Consider the following 18595-nt stretch of genomic DNA (forward strand, 5'->3'; position numbering starts at 1 on the left):
TTTTGGTTTCCAGGGCAGAGTCTATACTATATAGCTTCCCTCAAGGATCTACCTCTGTTGCAAAAATCAGATAAATTACACAATCCCAGCACTTAAACTTTTAACCTTAGCCAATGCTATTCTTCTCCCAGCATGCTCATAATGAGTGTTAAGATTTATTTTCTTTTGGTATATTTGTATGTCATCTTTCCATAGAAATGATGTCCAAGACAATTCACATAAATAAAAAATACAGGGTGAAATGTTTTAGTGTAAAAAGTTAACTGGGGGGGGAGAGTAAGATCGCAGTTAGAAACCAGTTAGTGCCACAATGCCTGTAGTGAGGAGGCCAAACTCCAGAGTGAAAGAATTCCCAGGTAGGGCTGCCAATCCCCAGGTGGGGGCAGGGGATCCCCTGGCTTGGAGACCCTCCCCCCTCTTCAGGGTCATCAGAAAGCGGGAGTGGGGAAGGAAATGTCTGCTGGGAACTCATTCCCTATGGAGACTTATTCCCATAGGAAATAATGGAGAATTGATCTGCGGGTATCTGGGGCTCTGGGGGAGTTGTTTTATTGAGATAGAGGCACCAAAATTTCAGTATAGCATCCAGTGCCTCTTCCCAAAATACCCCCCTAGTTTCAAAAAGATTGGACCTGGGGTCCAATTATGTGAGCCCCAAAAGAAGGTGCCCCTGTCCTTCATTATTTCCTATGGAAGGAAGACATTTAAAAAGGTGTGCAGTCCCTTTAAATGTGATGGCCAGAACTCCCTTTGAAGTTCAATTATGCTTGTCACATCCTTGCTCCTGGCTTCTCCCCCAATGTCTCCTGGCTCCACCCCCAAAGTCCCCAGGTATTTCTTGAATTGGACTTGGCAACCCTGTAGTGTATGGCGTTCACAGAGCGCAACCAGTTCATAATGGCCACAACAGCAGAATGACATCAGTCCACCCCAGCCGCGGAGGTAACTGAGAAACATCCAGGTGCCTCCGCGCTGGGCGCAACGATCCGCCAATCACAGCTTGTGGCGGGAAATACGGCTGGTCGGCAGGGAGAATAGTCCGGCAACTGTATATATGCGGGATCCGGCCCGCGTGCTCGCTCTCTCCATCTTGTATTGTACCATGGAATAAACTATGTTGCCCTACGCTCGTCTCCAAGTCTGGTACTTTACAGTGGCGACGAGGATGGGATCCTAGCCTCATCGGCTACGACGGAGACCTTGGGCAACGAACGACCGGACACGACCGCCGCCGCCACCATGGCCAACCAGGGCGGAATCACCGGCTACCTCGAGCCCTTCGACCCTGCAAATCCAGAGGGCTGGGAGTCCTACTCGGAACGGGTCGAGTTCTACCTCCGGGCCAACAAGATCACCGACGCCGGAGCAAAGAGGGATGTTCTCCTGAGCGTCTGCGGGCCAGCCACGTTCGAGATCGCCAAGGGTCTCTCGGCGCCCGCCCGCCTGGCGGAGAAATCCTACGAGGAGATCATCAGGCTCCTCACGGGCCACTTCTTGCCGCAGCCCTCACGGGTGGCTCGCAGATTCATGTTCCACAAAAGGGACCAGACCGCAGGAGAGTCAGCCGCGGACTACTTGGCAGCCCTCCGCAAACTCGCCGGGAACTGCAACTTTCCCCAGCTGGAGGAAACCCTGGCCGACCGATTCACGTGGGGCCTCCGCGACGAAAGGCTCCAGCAGAAGCTCTTCGCCAAAGAAGAGCTCACCCTCCAGGGCGCCTTCAGCGAGGCGGTAGCGTGGGAGAGGACCGCCAGGACGTTCCCCCGGGCCAAGACCGAGACCGCCCACCACGAGGAGCTGGACCCCGAGCACCAGGACGAGGGAGAAGCCTTCCAGACGCGACGCGACGCAGGACCCGCCGCCCGAGCTCCACAGCGCTTCCAAGCCCACGAACGGCCGAGTCAGCGCACCAGCGAAAGGGCGAAATGCGCCAGCTGCGGCGACCCCCACGATCGGCGGGACTGCCAGTACCGGACCTGGGACTGCAGAAGCTGCGGGAAGACCGGCCACATAGCGCGGGCTTGCCGAGCCAAGCCCAACCGCCCGCGACCGACCGCACACCACGAGGCCGCAGAGTCCCACTCCACAGCCTCCACCTCACTTCAGGTACTGAATTTGCCCCTGACCACCCCCAACAAGATAACGATGGCGGTCCTCATAGACGGGGCCCCCTGCACCATGGAAGTGGACTCAGGCTCCTCCATCTCCATAATAGCGGAGGAGACCCTGAGAAGGCTACGCCCCGGCCAAGGGCTGCAGCTGCGACCAGCAAATTTCATATTGCGGGACTTCCAGCAAAACCCGGTCCAAATAGCGGGGTGGGCACGGGTGCTGGTGGAGCGGGGGTCCTTCAAAGGCCCCCTAGACATCCTGGTGGTCAGGCGTCCGCTTACCACCCTGTTGGGTCTTGCATGGTTTGGCCCCTTGGGAATCCGAATAGAGGTGGCGCGCACAGCCACAGCAGGAGGGTTCGGGGAGGTGTGCGGAGAGTTCCCCGACGTATTTGATGGGTCGCTGGGTAGTTACAAGGGCCCGGCCATCTCCCTACCGCTCGACCCGACGGTCAGACCGATCCGGCTCAAGGCAAGGAGGGTCCCCTTCGCCTTGAAGCCCAAGATCGAGGCAGAGTTGGACCGCCTAGTAGCCCAAGGGGTCCTGGAGCCGGTCGATTACGCTATGTGGGAGACCCCCATAGTGACTCCGGTCAAACCAAATGGAGACGTGCGGATATGTGCAGATTACAAGTGCACAATTAACAAAGTGCTCCAAGACAACCCATACCCGGTGCCAGTGGTCAGCCACGTGCTGGCAGCCCTGGCGGGGTCTAAGATTTTCGGGAAGTTGGACCTGGCACAAGCCTACCAGCAGCTCCCGGTGGACGCCAAAACGGCGGAGGCACAGACGATAGTTACCCACAGGGGGGCGTTCAGGGTGAACAGGTTACAGTTTGGGGTCAGCGTGGCTCCGGGAATCTTCCAGAGTATAATGGATGCTCTCCTTAAAGGGATCCCCGGAGTCCAGCCGTTTTTCGACGATGTTTTAATCGCTGCCCCGGACCCCGAGGAATTCCACAACCGCCTCCGGGAGGTGCTCCGCCGTTTTCAAGCCGCTGGACTAAAAGTTAAAAGGGAGAAGTGCATGTTGGGGGTGCCGCGGGTGGAGTTCCTGGGATTCGCAGTGGACGCGGAGGGAATCCACCCGACCGAGGAAAAGACTAGGGCCATTGTTCAAGCCCCTGCCCCCACGTGTAAAGCGGAGCTACAGAGCTTCTTGGGGGTCCTCAATTTCTACCACACGTTCATACCCCACAAGGCGGCCCTCGCCGAACCCCTACACCGGTTACTGGACAAAAAAGCTCCATGGGTGTGGGGGAAGAAGCAAGCCGCCGCCTTCCAGGCGGTTAAGGACGTCCTGGTCTCCAACGCGGTGCTGCACCACTTCGACGAGCGCCTCCCGGTCATCCTGGCATGCGATGCATCGCCGTACGGGGTGGGCGCTGTCCTGGGGCACCAGTTACCGGATGGCCGGGAGGTCCCGGTCGCATACTACTCATGCACCCTGACTTCGGCGGAACGGAACTATGCGCAAATCGACAAGGAGGCCCTGGCCATAGTAGCGGGGGTCCATAAATTCAACGATTATTTGTATGGGCGCCGGTTCACAATAGCGACGGACCATAAGCCGCTTTTGGGTCTGTTGGCCCCAGACCGCCAAACCCCCCAAATCCTGTCCCAGAGGGTGTTGAGGTGGAATCAATTCCTCAACTCGTACACCTACACGCTGGTACACAGGGCGGGCAAGGCAATGGGTCACGCGGACGCTCTCAGCCGGTTGCCGCTCCCTGACACAGGCCCCGATCCAGCCCCAGCACACCAGGTCATGTCAATCGAGTCACTTCCGGAGCAGCCCCTCCACGCGGCGGAGGTGGCTAGAGCCACCGGAAAAAACAAAACCCTAGCACGGGTGCTCGACTGGGTGGTGAGGGGGTGGCCAGAGGGGGACATGGGGGAAGAGTTCAAACCCTACAAAATGCGAAGGGAGGAACTCGCAGCCCACAAAGGGTGCCTACTATGGGGGAGCAGGGTAGTGGTCCCCCCCCCCTCTACAGAAACGGGTCTTGGAATCACTCCACGAAACACACCCAGGCATAGTGAGAATGAAGGCCCTGGCCAGGAGCTACGTATGGTGGCCGGGGATGGACGGGGAGATAGAGAACTGGGTCCGGAGATGCAGCACATGCCAGGAGTCGCGGCCGGATCCACCCAGCGCCCCAGCTACACGGTGGGAGACCACAAGGAAACCGTGGTCCCGGCTCCACATTGATTTTGCCGGGCCGTTCCAGGGACAGATCTTCCTAATCATTGTAGATGCATACACAAAATGGTTAGAGGTCATCCCCGTAGGGTCTACCTCGTCAGCAGCAGCCATTAGAGCACTACGCAGGGTCCTGTGCACCCACGGTATTCCGGACACCATAGTCTCGGACAACGGGGCAGCGTTCACCTCGGGGGACTTCCAGGCGTTCCTCCAGAGGTACCTCATTAGACACATCCGGTCAGCTCCCTTCCACCCGGCCACCAACGGCCAGGCCGAGCGGATGGTCCGAACAACAAAAGAGGCCCTGGGCAGAATAGTGCAAGGCGATTGGGACCACCGGCTAGCCGCGTTCCTCTTCGACATTCCAAACCCAGTCACCGGGGTCAGCCCAGCCGAGCTCCTCATGGGACGCAAGCTCACCACAAGGCTAGATCGGCTAAACCCCGACAGAGCCCCCGACATGCGAGGGTCCCCGGAGGTCAGAGACGCAGCTAGGGGGTTCTTCGCGGGGGACCCAGTGTTCGCCCGCAACTACGCTTCAGGCCCAGAGTGGGTAGCCGGGCGGGTACTACGGGTCGTGGGTTCCCGCCACTACGAGGTATCCACTGAGGGGGGCCAGATCCTACACCGGCACATCGACCAGTTACGCCGCCGGACTCTCCCAGAGGTACCCACGGAAACGAGGGAGGGGGCAGGGTCCGAGGGGCACCCAACGACCCCTGCACCAGCACCACGGCCACACACACCGGCAGAGGCGGACCAACCCTCGGACCCCGACCCACAACCCACCAACGCTCAAACCCCCGGGGAAACCCCAGATGCGGAAGTAGCCCCGGCACCACAAGCAACTCCTAGGCGTTCAACACGGGAGCGCCGGCCTCCCGCCTACCTCCAGGACTATGTCACTAACTAAGGGGGGAGGAGTGTAGTGTATGGCGTTCGCAGAGCGCAACCAGTTCATAATGGCCACAACAGCAGAATGACATCAGTCCACCCCAGCCGCGGAGGTAACTGAGAAACATCCAGGTGCCTCCGCGCTGGGCGCAACGATCCGCCAATCACAGCTTGTGGCGGGAAATACGGCTGGTCGGCATTGGACCGGCCAGCAGGGAGAATAGTCCGGCAACTGTATATATGCGGGATCCGGCCCGCGTGCTCGCTCTCTCCATCTTGTATTGTACCATGGAATAAACTATGTTGCCCTACGCTCGTCTCCAAGTCTGGTACTTTACAAACCCTATTCCCAGGTCTAGAGGTGGCTGCCCAGAAGGTCTAGAGGTGGCTGCACCTCTATTCCTGAACATGGTGTGCGTGTATATATATGCATACATACACACAGAGTTAGAGCATATTGATTAAATTTGGTACCACCCTTAAAAATCATGGTATTTTCATGATAACAATAGATATTGTACATGATGTGAATACTGCTGAGCAGTGTGAGGGGCACATCAGAGAAGTGCTGCTATTGCTACTGCCTTGGATCATCTTCTTCTGTGGTTTGGGAGCATTGGAGTAGGTAAGAACCCACAGCTTTCTACTGGTACATGGTAGAACCTAGTGGAAGGAGTGTGTGGTGCTTCTTCCCAAAATTCCATAGATTAGGTCCTCTATATGAATTTTAACTGTGTTACAGCCAACATGGCAGCAATATCAACTTCTTTACACAACCCCTTGCCATTGTTTAAACTTAAAACTATCATGTGCCCTTGCATTGTGTAAGTAGTGTAGTTGTGTGTAAATCTGCCCCTTTTTTAAAAAACTGAAGCCTTCCTGAGAGTCCAGCACAATGTGGCGGGGGGGGAGTTCACAGCCTACAAAAATTCTGGAGAGTAAGACCACCTGGTAGTCTAGGGGCTTCTTCTAGGGAGCTAAACACGGAAGAGACAAGTGGGGGTCTCTGCGGGGCAGGGTGGGGAAGGGACCTTTGTTACTTTGCCTTGTTTTCAGCAAAGAGTGGGCAAAACTACATAAACCCAGGCTAATGAGTAATGAATGAATGGCAGCTAACAGAAACTGTCCTTGAGCTGATTTTTCAGGTGACAGTCCTGTGACTGAGTCTGGCCATCTTGTTCTAAGGCCAGAAGGAGAGTCTGCACTGCCCATATTATTCCCCCCAGAGCAGTTCCTTAGCCTGGATTTAATGCAGACATATGCCAGCTGCACAGTTATTCCCCCCCCCCCCCCCGTTATGATCTCAGTTTGGCAAGATTTGTATGTATACCAATTAGCAACCTATTTTGAAAATTAAATGAAGGATGAAAAACTCTCATGCTGCATTTCACACATTTTTCTACATGCAGATTATCTCTATGTGGGGAAACTGTAAAGTGGTAAGTGCCCCTGGGCCATAAGAGAGGCAGCAATGCTCTCCAATGAACCACCTGCCTCAGTTACACCTTGGGAGTCCTGAATGCCCCCGCCTTCTTGATCTCAGCCACAGTGTAAGAACTGTGGGATAACTGATATCACATTAACTCAGCGTGCATTCAAATTGGGAAGGCAATTGGAAGTGTATCACCTTTGAATAAGGAAGTTCAGTTTTTAAGTATCAATTTACTTAATGGTGCTCCCTAAATTTGCCCAATCCTTTTTAAAGCTGTCTAAGTTAGTGTTATCCCCACATCTTTTGTTAATGAATTTATTTTAATTACTTCATTTATACTCCACCACAATGGGACTCAGTGCAGTTTACATTGTTCTTTTCTCTGCCATTTTATCTTCAGAACAACCCTCTGAGGAAAGGCCGACTGAAAGAATGACTGGCCCAAGGTTACCCAGCAAGCTTCCGTGGCAGAGTGGGGTACTGAACCTGGGTCTTTCAGATCCTAGTCTGATAGTCAAACCACTATACCATGGCTCTTTCTGACGTGAATTATAAATTATGCAAAGGAATGCTTCCATTACTTCGTTCTGAACCTTTAACTCTTCCAAGAACATTGTGACCAGATAGCTTGGTCTTTGTTCACCTATTTTTAAATATAAAAGCTAAGATTTTTAATCAGAACAGAAAGGGGGAGACAAATGATAGCCTCAGTTTAGTCATTTTAACTTCTAGGGAGAGTTCAAGCTTGATTTTGTTGTTGTTCAGTCGCACCATCAAGTCCGACTCTTTGCGACCCCATGGACAAAGTCACAACAGGCCCTCCTGTCTTCTACCATTCTCCAAAGTCTGCTCAAATTCGTATTAGCTACATCAGTAACACTGTCCAGCCATCTCATCTTTTGCCCTCCCCTTCTTTTGCCTCCTGTCTTCCACCATCCTCCTAAGTCTGCTCAAATTCATGTTAGTTACATCAGTAACACTGTCCAACCATCTCATCTTTTGCCGTCCCCTTCTTCTTTTGCCTTCTGTCTTTCCCAGCATCAGGATCTTCTCCAGTGAGTGCTCCCTTCTCATTTGATGGCCAAAGTATTTGAGCTTCAGTTTCAGCATCTGACCTTCCAGGGAACAGTCTGGGTTGATTTCCCTTAGGACTGACTGATTTGATCTTCTTGCAGTCCAAGGGACTCTCAAGATCCTTCTCCAGCACCACAGCTCAAAAGCATCTATTCTTCTGCACTCAGCCTTTCTTATCTAGAACCCACTTTTTTGTCTTTTTGCAGATCATGGTATCTATAAAATTCTCCTCCAACATTGAAACAACATTTCAAATGAATCAGCTTTCTTCTTGTCAGCTTTCTTCGGTGTCCAAATTTCACACTCACACATGCTCATGGGAAATCTATGGTAGGAATTATCATGATTTTGGTCACCAGTGGCACATCCTTAAGAATCTTTTCTAGCTTCTTCATGGCTGCCTTTCCCAGTCTCAATCTCCTGATTTTTTTAAATTTCATTCTCTCTTTTGGTTGACAGTGGAGCCAAGGAATAGAAAATCTTGAACAATTTCAATTTCTTCATTGTCTTCATTGCCAACTTTAAAGTTGTATATGTCATTACTTTTGTCTTCATGGTCTTCACCCTTAATCCTGTTTTGGCACTTTCAGTAGTTGTTTCAAGTCTTCACCATTTGTTTAACCATTTTAAAATGTAAAAGCTAAAGTTTGTGATCCATGACAGAAAGAGGGAGACAGTGTATGGAGTTGCAGATTAGGATTATGGATCCAAATCTTCATTTATGATAAATTACTGGGGGTAATTACAGACTGGCACTTTGGGCTGACTCAAAGATGGCTCTGAAATTGACCCAAAAAATCCTTCCACACATAAACATCTGCCGCCCATCCATGTCCTATATTCACCCCGTCCTCTGTCCTCCACAGGCCAGCTCAAAAAGCTACCACTTCTAAAGTAGTAGCAAATTTCTGACCCGACAGACAGTTGCCCCATCGGCGTCTGGAAGCGGCAGGGCGGAAGCGAGGTGACTTGACTGTGTGAAAGCACCAAGCCGCCCCAAGCCACTTCCACTCCCCCCCCCCCGAAAACTGTTGGGAGTGCTTAAGCACATGAGCACTTGCATGCTTAACTTGTTGGGGGAAGAAAGAGCAGTCTGGCTTCTGAGGCACCTCCGCGGGCGCTTCTCTGAGGAGCACGTGGAAGTTTCGGGACAGCTCTTTTTGAGCCGGCCCAATTCAGGATGCCTCCCAACCACCCCAAACTGCCTGACTGTTATCACCCTGAGTGACCTTGGGCCAGTCATTCTCTGTCAACTTAACCTACCACTCAAGGTTGTTATGGAGATGTTGGGAGGCGGGTGAAACCATGTTGCGCCCCCTGGAGAAAGGGTGAGATAACACTCAAATAAATAACTATAATGATGGAGCTGGGGTAGGAATTTCTGCAGGTTGTATTAGATAGATGGTCAAACAAGATTATTTTGTTGATCTTTATCTGCCATCACGAAGACATCTCCAAAAAAGAATCTTGGGAAGACAAAAGCCTTGCAAGGGAAATCAGCTTGCACAGCATGGGCAAGGTTCCATTGCAGAGACTGACTCTAGGCATAAAGCACTTAATAAGCACCTTGCTGTTACCTTTTTCGTTGCCATAGTGGGAGATTCGGCCAGTTAATCATGAGAACCACAGGGGGTGACTGTGAAAGAACAGCAGAGAACTGCTCCAGCCAGTGGTTGTCTCCCACCATTTGAAGTTTCATTTTATTCTTCCCAAACGTAAATTTTAGCAAAGATTTTCAATGCTAGGTGATGCAGGCTTGCTAACAAATGTATTTACCTGAAACTGAAATAGCACCCCATTTGTCCCCAAGGTATGGTCTGATAAGTATTGAAGAACTAACAATGAAACCCAGAACTGAATACAGTATATTCCACATGGACTCTGTTTTATATGCTGGCAAATTGTACAACTGTTCATTTCTAGATGAAATTTAGTTGCTTCCCCACCCCTCCTTGACCACAGTGTACATGCACTCAGATTTCTTCTCTGAGACCATGTAGAAAAACATCAAATGGTCCTCAAGTACAGTGAGAGGCAGTTAACCTAGCACCTGCCTATCTGCAATATTTATTTGTTTGTTTCCATTTATATCCTGCCTTCCCCACTGAAGCAGGCTCAGGCAGAAAACAATACTGTTCTTATGTTGTTTGTATGTAGAAAATAACATACCAAACCTCCTTATTCTTAAATGTGGAGATTTGGGAAGCCAAATCAGAATCCATTTTGAATATACTTTGCATTGATTATTGTTACCATGGCAAATTTTTATTGCTCCCCTCACCTTTTTTGGCAGATCTGATGAAGTATATCCTCTCCCAAAAGCCATAAAACATTATTGCCTCATAAACCAGATATGCTGGGGAACGAAATGGTTGCTCTTCAGCAGTGCTATATTTGCACGGACACCTGGACCATAACCAGTGTGGTTTGCTTCAAATGGTTTTGTCAGACCTAGACATTGCTTTAAATATCTGGGCTCCTGAATTTCTGCAGCCTGTTCTGTAGTATCTTCTCACTGCTGGAAGAAGAATTTAACCAATACAAGTTGTCTGCAATCTTGCTGTCTGGTTCCCTTTGTGCAGTGACCCCTTTTTTCCATTTTGAGAGAGGTGAAAACTTTATTTTGCAGCTCTGAAAGGAGGAAGGTGTCCAATGTTTTAGAAATAGTTAAAAGCCATTGCACATGGTACTTATGCTGGGCTTGTTCCAAAAGGCAAACCTTTGAACTAAGTGTTTGCATTACCAAGAAGAAGAAAAAAGAAAGTTGGAGGGGGGGAGAGAAAATACTACAGTGTGGGAGAACCAGGTAACCAAGAAGGTTGAGACAAGGCCTAATAAAATGAATAATAATGAGTTTCCATATGTAAAAAACCACACCTTTAATTCATATTAGATATCACTGAGAGGTGATATTATCACCATCTTCAAGTTCTTGAAGGGCTGTCATATAGAGGATGGTGTGGAATTGTTTTCTGTGGTCCCAGAAGGTAGGACCAGTCCAGAACCAATGGGTTGAAATTAAATCAAAAGAGTTTCCAGCTCAACATTAGGAAGAACTTCCTGACAGAGCGATTCCTCAGTGAAACAGCCTTCCTCGGGAGGTGGTGGACTCTCCTTCCTTGGAGGTTTTAAAACAGATGGCCATCTGACAGCAATAAAGATCCTGTGAATTTAGGGGGAGGTGTTTTTGAGTTTCCTGCATTGTGCAGGGGGTTGGACTAGATGACCCTGGCGGTCCCTTCCAACTCTATGATTCTATGATATTCAAAACACTTCCTACATGTGGACACATACATACCATAACATTACAAGTTACTTTGACCTTGAGTATACTTAAGACTAGGAATGAATCAATTTAAAAATGACTTTTGGGGGTACTGATGCATCTTCAAAAGGAAGGGAACATTTAATTAACATATTGTCTTTCTTCTTGTGAAGAGTTTGTTAGGCTCAGGTCAGAACTGGTGTATTTTAAATTATGATTGACTATACTGTACTATGCATATTTTATTTATCTGTACCATTGTGGAAGATCATTAGGCTGAAACGTGTCTGGTTTTAATGAAAAATTTTAGTATGCAATATGAATTAAAGTTGTGTGATTTTTTACATAGGTGAGCCCATTATTATTTGTTTTGTTATTAGGCCTTTTCTAAGTGTTAGTGTTTGCATTACCTTAGTGGTGAATTTCATGAAGCTGTTTATATTGTCTGGCGTGCTAAAACCATTCATCCGATTATTTCCTAAAGTCTGAAGAAAGATAGTCAGGAAATAAAAGTGTCTATAATAAAGAGAGTCGGACTCGACTGTGTGACTGAACAACAAAATAATAAAAAGTGCAATCCTAAGGACATTTTTTCTGGGAGTAAGCCCCACTGAATAGACCATATTAGGATTCAGAGTAGACTTGCTTAGGATTGCTCTCTTACTATCTTATGGATGCTTTACTTGATGTAGTTTGAAATACTCTTGCTCTTATTAGAATGAGAGAGGAAGTGTGGCGTAGTTGTTAGAGTATAAGACTGGGATCTAGGGGAGCCAGGTTGAGATCCTCAGTCTGCCATGGAAGCTTGCTGGGTGACTTTGGGCCAGTCACATTTTCTCTCAGCCTAACCTGCCTCACAGAGTGTTTGTTAGGATGAAACGGAGGAGAAGAGAACAACGTAAGCTGCCTTGAAGTCCCCATTGTGGAGAAAGATGGAGTATAAAAGTAAATAAATAAAACAGAATATTTTAAAAGGTATCTTAATTGTTACTGTTGAGAAAGGTTTGCAATTTTAAAGGCAGAATTGCTAAAGATTAGTCTAGACGCATTGTGGAGAACTTTGCTCCCTTGACTGCCTTTTAAAAAAAGCTTTTTCAGGCATTTGTTCTTGTTTTTCAAATATGATGATGGTTTCAAAATAAAATTTCTGAATAAGTGCCATAGTATTTCCTATTGTAGTTCATCATGCACCAGGCTTTGTAAAAATAATATGTATATTAAGAACTTAAGAGAAGCCATGTTGGCTCAGGCCAGTGGCCCATCCAGTCCAATTCTCTGTCACACAATGGCAAAAAAAAAAAGTGCCATCAGAAGGTCCACCAGTGGGGCCAGAACACTAGAAGCCCTCCCACTGCTGCCCCCCAAGCACCAAGAATAAAGAGCATCATGTGCTCCAGGCAGAGAGTTCCATCTATGCCTTGTGGCTGATAGCCACTGATGGACCTCTGCTCCAGATGTTTATCCAATCCCCTGTTGAAGCTCTCTATGCTTGTAGCTGCCACCACCTCCTATGGAACGCCTGCATTGCTGATAAGGATAGTGCTTACTATGGCATTCCCACTATTATGCATGCTAATTAGAGAAAGCTGGGAATTCTTTTGGCACTACTGGACCTGGGAAATTGTACAACACTTATAAGAATGGTGCCTGGAAGAAGGATCTGAGATCCGAAACGGCTTGCAAAGCGGGCCGGTTCTCCGTTGGACCACCTACTTTTAATACTGGACTGAATGTTATTTAGTGACTTTCAGCCACATCAAGACAGTAGGAGCACTGAGTAACGTATGAGGTTTTAACTTTGTGATATGTACTGATCTTCTTCATGGTCTCTGTGCTTCACACCCATGGGATGAAGCCTCAGCGCCAATCCCCGATCAGTAGTACCCAAGACCGGGATTTTAACGCGCCAACGCCCCATGAGCATGCGCAAAGCCCCCAATACGCATGCTCCCGGGACGGCACAGAGATCCTGCAAGTTCCTTTATGATCCTGCCAGTCACATTCGGCTTCTCCGGTTGGTACCCTTACCGGGTACTTTTTTCTGTAGTTAATTAGTGTTATAGTTAATAGTTAAAAAAAATACAAATCATTGTTATTAGTAGTTAGCTGGGGTTTTTGACCCCTCGGGGTCTTCCCCTTGTTTTTTCCCTCCTTTTCCTATTGCTTCTATGAAAAAGCGTTGGGGATTTTTTAAACGCTGTCGCCAGTGCGGGAGTAAAATTCCACCTTCAGACATACATTCTCTGTGTCTTCTGTGTCTGGGTGAAGGTCATCAGGTTGAGTCCTGTCACCACTGTTTCAAATTCTCCCACCAAACCAGAAAGAACAGAGCGGCCAGACTTTCGGCAGCCGCCCTGAGCTGCCTCGATGGGGAGGGCGGGATATAAATCGAATAAAATGAAATGAAATGGGAAAAAAATGAAATTACTGAAATCGGCCTTAGCCCAGCAACTGACAGCACCAATGTTGACAGCACCTCCTGTTTTGGCATCGGCACCAACGTCGCCATCAGCGATGAGTCAACAGACTCAAATCTTCCACACCAACCACCCCCCAAGCGTGCGGGCTTGGTGTCGGCTTCTGATTCCTCCACTCCAGCCAAGAAGGCTAAGGGGAGCACTCCTCACAGGAGACAAAGAAGCGAAAGGAGAAGAAGAGGCATGTCGATCGACACACTCCTTCTCCACCACCGAAGTGGCGCTCAGACCCAACGGTTGTGCAACCGACACTGCCAGAACATATCCTGGCTTCTCTGGTGCAATCAAAAAGCCCCGAGGGACCGAATAATCCATGCTCCAGCTCCGAACCTGAGATTGACCTAACCAAAAAATTGATCTCGCCAAGGGCGATGTCTCATGGCGGCACAGACTCCACCTCACCACTCGATACCGACACCCCTCGATCAAGGATTTCATCAACACCGGTGGTCAGACCTGTTGAGCGAGAACAGCCTGACTCCTTCCGGCGCCTGGCTCCGCTACCGAACTGGGACCCATGCCCCTGGTCGTACCCTTTCGCAGGATTCCCTTACCAGACACCTTATCCATGGTACCCTCCACAGAACCCCAACTGGGACCAGCGATCAGAGGCCTCCCATCGCTCTAGGGTGTCGTATCATTCAGCTCCGGTAAAGCCCTCAACCGCAATGCTGGAATCCCAACCGAGGACCCGTGCTTCAAGGTCTCGCACGCCAGAACATCTCTCAGAGGCGCCACATCTCACCGAAGGCATGGATTGAAGTGATTCCTCCTCTCCATCGGCACCAGAGTCGGATGAAGAGCATCACTCTGAACAATCCCTGAAGCAGAGAACAGCAGAGGATCTCCCTATCTCCCCTTCAGAGAACCTAAAATCATATGGGGACCTCATTAAAAAATTGGCTCAAACTTTGTCATTGTCCATGGTACAATCCCAGCCTGTGTTTGGTGTTTGATATTATTCAACAAGACACCTTGACACTGATAGCGCTACCGGTGACTAAGGTCATACAGCAGGCTATTAAGGAGCCATGGGCAAAGCCGGCTTGAACCCCCATCTCTTCCAGAAGGTTGGACCATATGTATAGGGTTTAAGAGTAGGAGGCTGAGTATTTGTTTTCCCACCCTCGCCCCAACTCAGTCATGGTCGCATCTTCATCGAAAGCCAAGAAAACCCACTCTGCGCCTCCTGATAAGGAGGGTAAAAGGCTGGACAATTTCGGCAGGCGTTTTTATACAGCAGGTGCCTTGGGTATTAAGATATCCAATTATTCGGCGTGCATGGCTAGGTACCATTACTCCCTGTGGGAACAGCTTGCACCGCTCTTAACTTCCCTGCTGGATGACAAACAGACCTCTGCAAGGAAGATTTTGAAGGAAGGGTTGCTCCTTTCAAAACAGCAGCTGACAGCGTCCAAGCATATGGTCGACATAGCAGCCAAGATGCTGACGTCTGCAGTGACCTTAAGACATCACTCCTGGCTTCGTTCTATGGCACTACATCTGGATACAAGGTTGTGGGTTGAAGATCTGCTATTCGAGGGGGAAGGACTTTTTAGTTCTACCACAGACTCTGTCCTCCAAGAGATGGACAAGAGTATAAAAACATCTAGAAATCTCGGGGTGCCATCTACCTCTCGTCCCAACCAACCTCGCCCAAATTCTAGGCAATGGTCCAAGAAACCATACCCACCCAAGTCGCCGGAAATGTCATGGAAACCTCACACTCTGCAACATGACAACAAGAACCTTTACTTTGGGGGCAAATTAAAATTTTCTTCGCCACCCTCGTATCCAGCAAAATCTAAAGGTTCTCAGAACCCTACACAGGGTCTTTGACTTTGGCCTTTGTACCATCCACCCTTTCCGCTCCTCCTCAGGCCCTACATGCCTCTACAGTTTTCTGCCAGTATGGAGGCTTATTACCACAGACAAATGGGTCTTATCGATCATAGAGGAAGGTTATGCAATAGAATTTGTTCAGTTTCCCCCACGTTCCAAATTAGTCATTACTCACACAACACCGGTCCTATTGGAGGAAGTTCAGAGCCTCTTGACCAAGCAACAATAGAACCGGTTCCATCTTCCCTCAAGGGACAAGGTTTCTATTCGAGGTACTTCGCAGTGCCCAAAGAGGACAGCGGGCTCCGCCCAATTATGGACTTGCGGGACTTGAACATCTTCATATCCTACCAGAAATTTCGAATGCTAACATTGCAGAGCATCTTACCACTGATCAAGGAGGGGGATTGGATGGCTACTTTGGACTTGAAGGATGCCTGTTTTCATATCAGCATCCGACCGAGCCACAGGGCTTTTCTTCAATTTGTCATAGGGCCAGACCACTACCAGTATAAGGCTCTTCCATTCAGCCTGTCTACAGCACCCAGGGTGTTTACAAAGACAATGGTGGTGGTGGCAGCCCACCTGCGTCTGCAGGGTGTAATTGTCTTTCCTTATATAGACGATTGACTGGTTGTGGCCAACTCCAAGTCTCAGCTTTTCGTTCACCTCAATCTGACCCACAGCCTCCTTCAGGACATAGGTCTCCAGGTGAATTTTGCAAAGTCGCATCTAATGCTGGCATGGAGGGTGCAATTTATCGGCGCAATTCTGGACACCACGTGCCACTTAGCCATCCTCCCGGAGGGCAGAACATCGGATATTGTTGCTCTGGTTTCTCACCTGCAACTCCAGAAGAAGGGGACATTGCTGCAGTTCCAACGTCTCCTAGGGCTGATGGCGGCCACCACAAATGTTCTTCGCTTTGTGAAGTTTTGCATGCAGACTCTACAGCTGTGGTTCTTGAGGTGTTTCAATCCACTGCTGGACTCTCAGAGGAGGTCCTTACCCATTCCTGCTTTAGTTTTCCACTCTCTGGACTGGTGGAAGGTGAGAGCCAATCTTTGCCAGGGAGCTCCATTCCAACTCCCGTCCCCATCAATGATGATAATAACAGATGCCTCTCTATGGGGATGGGGGGCTCATCTGGACAATTTGAATGTGGGTGGTCCACGGACCTGTTCTTTTGCAAGACATCACATCAACTACCTAGAGCTGACTGCTATCAGTTTAGCCCTCACTTCCTTCAGGCCCCTGTTGGAAAACAAGACCGTAGCTGTTCTAACAGACAACACTACTGCTATGGTCTGTGTCAACAGACAGGGAGGCACGGTCTCAAGAAAACTGTGCGCTTTAGCGATGAGCCTGTAGGAAGATTGCATCAGAGCAAACATCTTTGTGGTGGCCACACATTTGCCGGGAGAGCTCAATGTGAGAGCGGACTCCCTGAGCAGAGGAGCAGCAACCCCGCACGAGTGGGAACTGAACTGGTGGGTTCTGACTCCCATATTTGAACTCTGGGGATATCCGCAAATAGACGCTTTCCCGACCGCACGGAATCGCAAGTGCCTTCGCTACTGCTCCAGAGGGGGGAAAGGGCCAAGGTCCCTGGGGGACGGTCTACTGTTTTTGTGGAGGAACCAGTTCCTGTTTCTTTTTCCTCCTCTACCTTTCCTCACAAGAGTACTCCACAAATTGCTGCAAGAGAGACCAGAGTGTATTCTGATCACTCCATGGTGGCCCAGACAGAACTGGTTCCCGATCCTCCTGTCCTTGGGGGGGATTGGTACTGCATTCTACCTCCGAATCCAGACCTACTGTTGGCTCGGGAGGGGTCCCTGTTTCATCACAATGTCCCTCATCTCAAGCTAACTGCTTGGAGGATCAGCTTCCAGCATTCTTCAGCAGGATACGACATGTCCTATTGAACAGTAGGAAGCCTTCGACTTGCCGCTCTTATGATAGAAAGTGGGCGAGATTTGCTACCTTTGTCCAGGAGAGTGGTGTGTTAGCCCACAGTGCTGAACTTGGGTTAGTTTTTGAGTTTCTTTTGTCCCTGGTAGATGCTGGACTCACTCACTCTTCTGTTAGAGTCTACTTGGCTGCAATATCAGCTCATCATGCCTTGGTGGAAGGGAAGCCTGTGTTCACACATGGACACACTAAACGTTTCCTGCAGGGTCTACTGCGGTTGCACCCTCCCTCCAGAATGCCTCCTTCTTCCTGGGACCTCCCACTGGTGTTGGATAGGGTTACGAGAAAACCATTTGAGCCTTTAGCCACTTGTCCTTTGAATATTTTGTTTTGGAAGTCTGCTCTTCTGATTGCTATCACCTCGGCTAGGCAAGCAAGTGAACTGGTGGCTTTGCGCTCTGACCCGCCTTACATCACCTTCCATGCTGATAGGGTGTCCTTGGCACTGGATGTTGCCTTTCTTCCTAAGATGGTGTCGAGTTTCCATCTGAACTTAGAGGTCACTCTACCGGTGTTCTGTGCCTCTCCCTCCTCGTTGGATGTTAAGCGAGCCTTACTTTTTTATTTACATTGTACAAAGAGTTTTCGCATGGATCCTCATTTCTTTGTGTCTTATGCACCCCCTAACTTGGGCCATAAGCTTTCAGCTCAGAAACTATCTAAATGGATTTCAGAGGCTATTAGACTGTGCTACTTGTTAGCGAAGCGACCGTTGCCGGGTCCCATCCGTGCCCATTCTACCACAGCACTGGCTACTTCCACGGCATTCTTCAAGGGTGCCTCCTTAGCTGACATCTGTAAGGCAGCTACCTGGGTGTCTCCTCACACTTTCATGAGACACTACACCCTTGATGTCAGGAGGCATCATAGAGCGCAGCTGGGCAACCTGGTTCTTCAGTCTGTTCATTCGGCTTGACCACCAGCTCCCTCCTCCAGGTAAGCCTGGCTTGCTAATCTCCCATGGGTGTGAAGCACGGAGACCACGAAGAAGATAAGCAGGTTGCTTACCTGTAACTGATGATCTTAGAGTGGTCATCTGTGCATTCACACCACCCGCCCTCCTTCCCCTTTGCTGTTGGTCATTCTTGTGACTGACTGCAGGACGATGGCGCATTAAAATCCCGGTCTTGGGTATGACCGATCGGGGATCAGCGCTGAGGCTTCATCCCATGGGTGTGAATGTACAGATGACCACTCGAAGATCATCAGTTACAGGTAAGCAACCTGTTTATATTATTTGTTTTGTATTTTGATACTTATTATTCACAAGTTAAAATTGCATTTTTTTTCTTTTTGTTGTGGCTTAGTCTCTCCTCCGTG

At 49.3% G+C, this 18595-nt stretch overlaps 1 protein-coding gene across 5 annotated transcripts in view; it reads left to right on the forward strand.

Annotated features, from left to right (window-relative positions):
* Positions 1 to 18595, forward strand: part of PTPRG (protein tyrosine phosphatase receptor type G) — an 871997-nt gene that overhangs the window by 647402 nt on the left and 206000 nt on the right. The window lies entirely within an intron of this gene.

Source organism: Heteronotia binoei, chromosome 5, assembly GCF_032191835.1.
Source record: "Heteronotia binoei isolate CCM8104 ecotype False Entrance Well chromosome 5, APGP_CSIRO_Hbin_v1, whole genome shotgun sequence".
NCBI classification, from domain to species: domain Eukaryota; kingdom Metazoa; phylum Chordata; class Lepidosauria; order Squamata; family Gekkonidae; genus Heteronotia; species Heteronotia binoei.